At 28.5% G+C, this 6429-nt stretch overlaps 1 long non-coding RNA gene across 1 annotated transcript; it reads right to left on the bottom strand.

Annotated features, from left to right (window-relative positions):
• Positions 1-832: 832 nt before the first annotated feature.
• On the bottom strand, positions 833-2809 carry LOC125419623 (uncharacterized). The gene is made up of 2 exons (XR_007238481.2): positions 2458-2809; positions 833-1132 (listed from the first exon to the last, which is right to left on the bottom strand). It is a non-coding gene; the product is annotated as an uncharacterized LOC125419623 (long non-coding RNA).
• Between the last annotated feature and the right edge of the window lie 3620 nt (positions 2810-6429).

Genomic DNA, 6429 nt, shown 5'->3' on the forward strand with positions numbered 1-6429 from the left:
CCATTTTTTTCAGGAGTATAATTAACTGTCAGTTGATACTCAACACCTTCGTTTTCATAGTTTTTAGTAAACTATCTAAAGTTGTATTTCGTATCATGGCTACTATTTAGCATTTTTATTTTACGACCATTCTTTGATCTTTCTTGCATCAAATATACCTAAGTCATTCTTGATTAATCATCAATGAATAGAATGAAGTATATACTCTGACTACGTATTGGAGTTCTCATCAGGCCACACACTTATATCCACCATCTGCAGCAAGCCTTTATCTCTCTATGATCAGAAAAATAAAATATTGGAGGAAGTTTTCGAGGAAATTTAGGGTTTAGAATAGATCACATTTGTCCTTATTTCTAAACTATATATAAGCATATACAAAGAGATTAGGCAACATTACAATCTTAAAAAATGCAGGGTTCATTTAATTTGCTACGTATAATAAATGTTTTGAAAACTTTATTGTCAAGTTAATGATGTTATGTTATTTTTGCATAATTTACTGTCTCTAAGTTGAAAATCCGGTTGGATGCTTTTGTTAAAAAAAATTATAAATGGTGTTTAATAAGTGGTGTCCATGCGCTTACGCACCATCAAGAAAACTCCACTGCAATTACGATATTCCAAGAATCATATCAAAGTCCACCTATCATGAGCTTCAAGTTTTTAATCAAAAGAACTTGGCATATAGTCTGGCTTTTTTTTTTTCAAGTGGTTGATAACTAGGGAAAAACAACATGTCAATCGTATTTTATTTGATAAGTAATACACAACTAATGAAAATTTACCCCAAAAAAAAAATAAATAAATAAAGCAATTGATAAACACAATCTACTCAAATATTTTGCCATTCTTTTTCGCTTTTTTTTCCCCATGGAATAACTCTCTAAATATATGTTGCCTTGAAAAGTTGAAGATAGTGATAAAGAAAACATAATAAATTTTGTTCTAGAAAGATCAGAGTTTTTATAAACCAAAAATCCAATAGCACAAGACAACTTGAATAGTACAAAATGCACTGTGATATATATTAACTTACCACCACTCAACTTGAGGAATTCCGTCCTTAGGCTTTTCTTTGGTAATAACTCTCTCTGATAATAGGTGTTGCCTTGGCCTTTGACAGCTGTGCCTTTACCATATTTACATTAATGTTCAAGAGGGGAATATAGGAATTTATCAATTACCATAATCAATCTACACAACTTACGAATAAACTATAGTTGAAATAAAAAACAAAAAAAATAAAAAAATAAAAACTATCGTAAAACTAAATAAACTATCCTATATTAGTTGCAAGATATATTTAAGAAGAACTCTACTGCAACTACCATATTGCAAATATCCTATCAAAGACCACCCATCAATTTCAATTTTTCAATCAAAAGCACATGCTATGTGACATGCTCTTTTTTAAGTGGTTGATAACTACAAAAAGAAAGTGCCAGTCATATTTTATTTGATAAATAATATGCAACTGATAAAAATTTACAAAAAATAAACACATAGCAATTGATAAACACAATCTACTCAGATATTTTCCCATTCTTTTTCGCATTTGATTTTTTTGTTTTTCCGACGAAATAACTCTATAAACATACGTCGCCCTGAAAAGATGAAGACATTGACAAAGAAAACATAATTAATTGTGCTCTAGAAAGATCAAAGTTTTTATAAACCCAAACTCAAATAGCACAAGACAATTTGAATAATTCAAAATGCATTACGATATACATTAAATTATCACCACTCAACTTGAGGAATTAGGTCCTTAGGCTTTTCTTTGGTAATACCTCACTACGATACTAGGTGTTCCCTTTGCCTTTGCCAGCTGTGCCTATATCATGTTTACATTAATGTTCAAGGGGGAAGTATAGGAATCTTAAGTATTAACACAGTAGTTAAATTCTGACATCTTTGGATGAAAGGCTACTTAAACCTTCTATTTGCTTGCTGTTCTCTTCTTTTTCCTCCACAAACTTTTCATCATTTAAGTATTGAACAAATTCCAAGCATATGGGTTCAATAACAAGTTTACAAGAAGTCTTACACCTTGGTTCCAAGTGTATGGATTCAAATATAGGGTCTTTCCACACTTGTAAATGACCAAACTTGTACAAAATGGAATGAAACAGAGGAGAAAGAATACACATTTTCCCCGATAATTCTTTCTCTCACTCGTTGCGACTTACAGAAAAACAAAACTTTATTGCCCAAAAATTTTTTTTAAAAAAAAAGGAACACACAGAAAATAAAACTTCTGATGAATGGGCAAAATTTTAGGGAAAACAATCAAAGCGGAAAAAGACCGACTTCCAAATTTTCAAATGAATGTATTAAAAAACAAGTGGGTTTGCCGAAATTGATATACCAAAACTGAAATTGACAGCAGCATAACCTGATCGATGTACCCAAATGGAAAATGAACTTGATCTAACCTTTAATTACTAGGCGTACCTGCTTCAGGTTTCTAGCTGTTGTTGCATGTTACGTTGTCAGATAGGAGAGAAAGAAAGCGAAATTACTCTCTCTAAACCCGCTCTTCAGGCTTCAGGTTTTTTATTTTTGTTTTAGATGTCTGTATTATTGAGATTTGGCCGGAATGCATTTGGGTTTCAGGTTGCCATTTAGGAAAGAGATTTGGAGTGTGAAAGTTAAATGGCCAGATCGCTGTTTATAATTAGTGAACAACTATTTTGTACGAATTATATTCCGTAAATTATAAAATTAATTTTTGAAAACTTTAAAATAGAAAATAAAATAATAAAATAAAATATTTCAATAAAAATTATCATATAAATAACAAAATTTAAATAAAAATATATTATGGAAGACGATAATTATCATCTAAATAACACCACTCAAAATGAAAAGCCATAAGAAGCAAAATAAGTGGCGACGTCTACATAAATTTATTAGTATAAATATTAATTAATAAAAGAAACATAAAAATTAAATAATGGGGAAAAAAAAATGCAATATGTGTGGCAATTACATTATCTGGCCACCATTCTATAATGTATGTGTGCCGACATTAGGTTCTTGCCACTCGTTGGGCTTAATTTTTAAGCGCGCTAGTTCCGCGCCAAATTCATTATAATGCTAACGACGATTTGACCTTTTTTTTTTTTTTTTTTTTCCTTTTTCTGGGGCTAAAAACTGGGATTCCTTGGAACAAAAAAGAAGGAGCAACAGCATAGTATCGATTTAAAGTGTTTTCTCCGATATACTATCAAAAGTCATAAACACAGCAAAAGAGGACGGTAAACAAAGCGGGTCCACTGGACCACTAAATCATTGTTTTGCCATCCAATTGCCCACGATGTGAGCTGGCTTGTTGGGCTTTCTAGAGGCCCAAAGAAAGGAAATAGTGTCAAAATAAGAAGTTTACAAAAAGATGTCATCCGAAAAGGTTTCTGCAGCGCAATGGATGCAATTCCTGTCATTTTTATTTATTACTTGATTGACTATTAAGGCATCTGTTTCCAACCAAACAACTTTCCAATCAAACGACATCGCGAGTTGCATGGCTCTTAAAATGGCTTCTAATTCTGCCACTTCAGGGATTGAAATGTCCAACTTGAACGAATGTATATGTAGAACCCTCCCTTCTTCGTTTCGAGCCACCATTGCCAGGACGCTTCCCCCATCTCTCAAAGCACCAACGGTATTGACTTTCATCATGCCAGCTGGTGGATGTCTCCATCTAATACTAGTAGCGATTTTATGTGGCAAAAATAATTTTCGCCAGCATATTTTTACATGAAAACAAACTTACAACAAGATACAAAGCGCCATTACAAGAATGTATTTAGCGGCAATTTAAAGGCTGTCACTAAAAATATTACCACCATAGGCCTAATTTCTTAAATAGCAGATAGGTCTATAGTGTGCAAACAAGATGTATGACAACTAAAATAAACGATACAATAAAAATTACAAAATGATCAGATTAAATTTTTGTTGATATGTATACAATATTTTTATACCTTTCTATTTAAAAAAAAAAATTGTTATTCAATTATATAAAGGGATAATTATGCTTTAGTATTTTCTAAAATCATTGAATTTTATTTTTAGATCTCTAAAATCAATTTTGTAACATTGATACCCATGTTTTCAAAATTCTTATAAATTGGTCAAATTCAGTTAAAATTTAGAGAAATCGTCAAATAGAGGTTATGTTTTATGCATGTGATCCTCAAATCCGATTTGTTTAATTTATTTTTGATATTTTCCCATTTAAAAAATTCAAAAAAAAAAAATCAAAAGCCTAAAAGATGTACCAAATATTCCAAAAAATTGAGACTCCAAAAAAATATCCGATGTTAAAAATTCTGAAGGCACGATAAAAAAAATTATATTTTCAAAAAATATCCCAAGAATATGAAAAAAAAATATCATATAGTTAAAAAAAATTCTAAGAGCACAAAACAATTACTAGGTGTTCAAAAAAAATTATGATAGCCCAAAATACATATTTGATGTTAAAAAAATGAGAGCCCAGAAAAATATCAGATAGTTAAAAAAAATTTTAGTACGCCAAAAAAATATTAGATGGTAAAAAAGTTATGAGAGCTCCAAAAAAAATTATAGATGTTCAAAAAATTTTGAGAGCCCAAAAAAATACCATATGGTTAAAAGAATTCTAGAGCACCGAAAAAATATCGTTTAGTGACAAATCATTCTTAAAGTTCCAAAATAATACCTAATGTTCAAAAACGAATCTAAAAGCTTAAAAAAAATATCCGATGGTTAACAAATAAAAATTTCAGTGCCCAAAAAAATATCATATGGTAAAAAAAAAACTCCAAGACCTCAAAAAAAAAAAAAAAAAAAACACCAAATGTTTAAAAAAAAATTCCAAGAGCTGGAAAGACATTTAATATTTTTATTGAACTCTAAGAATTTTTTAGTATTATCTATTATTGTTTTTGGACAACCAAAATATTTTTGACCATCTAGTATTTTTTTTTTTTTTTTAAGCTCTTATATTTTTTTATATTATATTTTTGTTGTACTGTTAGAATATTTTTACCATCTAGTATTTGTTTCAAGTTTTAAGATTTTTTTGAATATCTAATATCTTTTGTAGGCTCTCAGAATTTTTTTTGAATATATGATATTGTTTTTCAAGTTTTCAAAATTGTTTGAATATCTAAGTACTTTTATCAAGCTTTTAAAACATTTTTTAAACATTTAATATTTTTTGTCATGCTCTTAGAATATTTTAGCAATCGGGCAATTTTGTGATTCTCTAAATTTTTTTTTGAACATGTGGTATTTTTAACCATCTAGTATTTTCTTTTTCTTTTTTTTTTTTTTTCAAGCTCTTATAATTTTTTTATATTATTCTTTTATCGTACTTTCAGAATATGTTTTACCATCCAGTATTTGTTTCAAGTTTTGAGATTTTTTTTTTTTAATATCTAGTATCTTTTTTAGGCTCTCAGAATTTTTTTTGAATATATGAATTTTTTTTTTAAGTTTTCAAAATTGTTTAAATATCTAGTACTTTTATCAAGTTCTTAAAACTTTTTTTAAACATTTAATATTTTTTGTCATGCTCTCAGAATTTTTTAACAATCTGGCAATTTTGGGATTCTCTAATTTTTATTTTTTTTTTTGAACATGTGGTATTTTTTAGGGGTTTTAGAATTTTTTTTACCATCTAATTTTTTTTCTTTTTATCATTTAATTTTTTTTCTGGCTATTAGATTATTTTTAACATTTAGTATTTTTTGGTCTCTCGGAATTTTTTTTAATATATGATATTTTTTTTTGGACATTTGAATTTTTTTTAACCATCTAGTATTTTTCTTTTTTTCTTTTTTTGAAGTCTTAAAATGGTTTGAACATCTTGTACTTTTATTGGGCTTTTGAAATTTTCTTTGAACATTTTGTATTTTTTATCATCTTCTCAAATTTTTTTTTTACCATTTGCTGTTTTTTTATGGTTTTCAGATTTTTTTAACATTTGGTATTTTTTAGGACTATCAACATTTTTTTTACTATCTGGTATTTTTATTGTGCTTTTAAAATTTTGTTATCATCTGCTTTTTTTTTTTTTTTTTAGGCTCTTAGATTTTTTAAGCATCATGTATTTTTTTAAGGCTCTCTTTTTTTACAATATCAAGTATTTTTTCATGCACTCAAATTTTTTTAATTGTTTGCTATTTTTTTTCCATAGGAATGGTAATTTGCTCGGATTCCCAAAATCCGTCATGCACCATCCTTACTGAGGTGGTTTTTTCTCAAAAAATCGGGAATACTGAGTAGGTTCGGGGAAAAAGTTTAAAATCCGAATCAAAGATAGGCCAAGACTGGAAATAAAAACCCTGCCTAAACCCGGCCGAATATATATATATTTATTTATTATTTTTTTTAATTTCATTTATGTAACCTGGTCCCATCGCATATTTTCTTCTT

The sequence above is a fragment of the Ziziphus jujuba genome, chromosome 1 (genome assembly GCF_031755915.1).
Source record: "Ziziphus jujuba cultivar Dongzao chromosome 1, ASM3175591v1".
Classification (NCBI taxonomy): Eukaryota; Viridiplantae; Streptophyta; class Magnoliopsida; order Rosales; family Rhamnaceae; genus Ziziphus; species Ziziphus jujuba.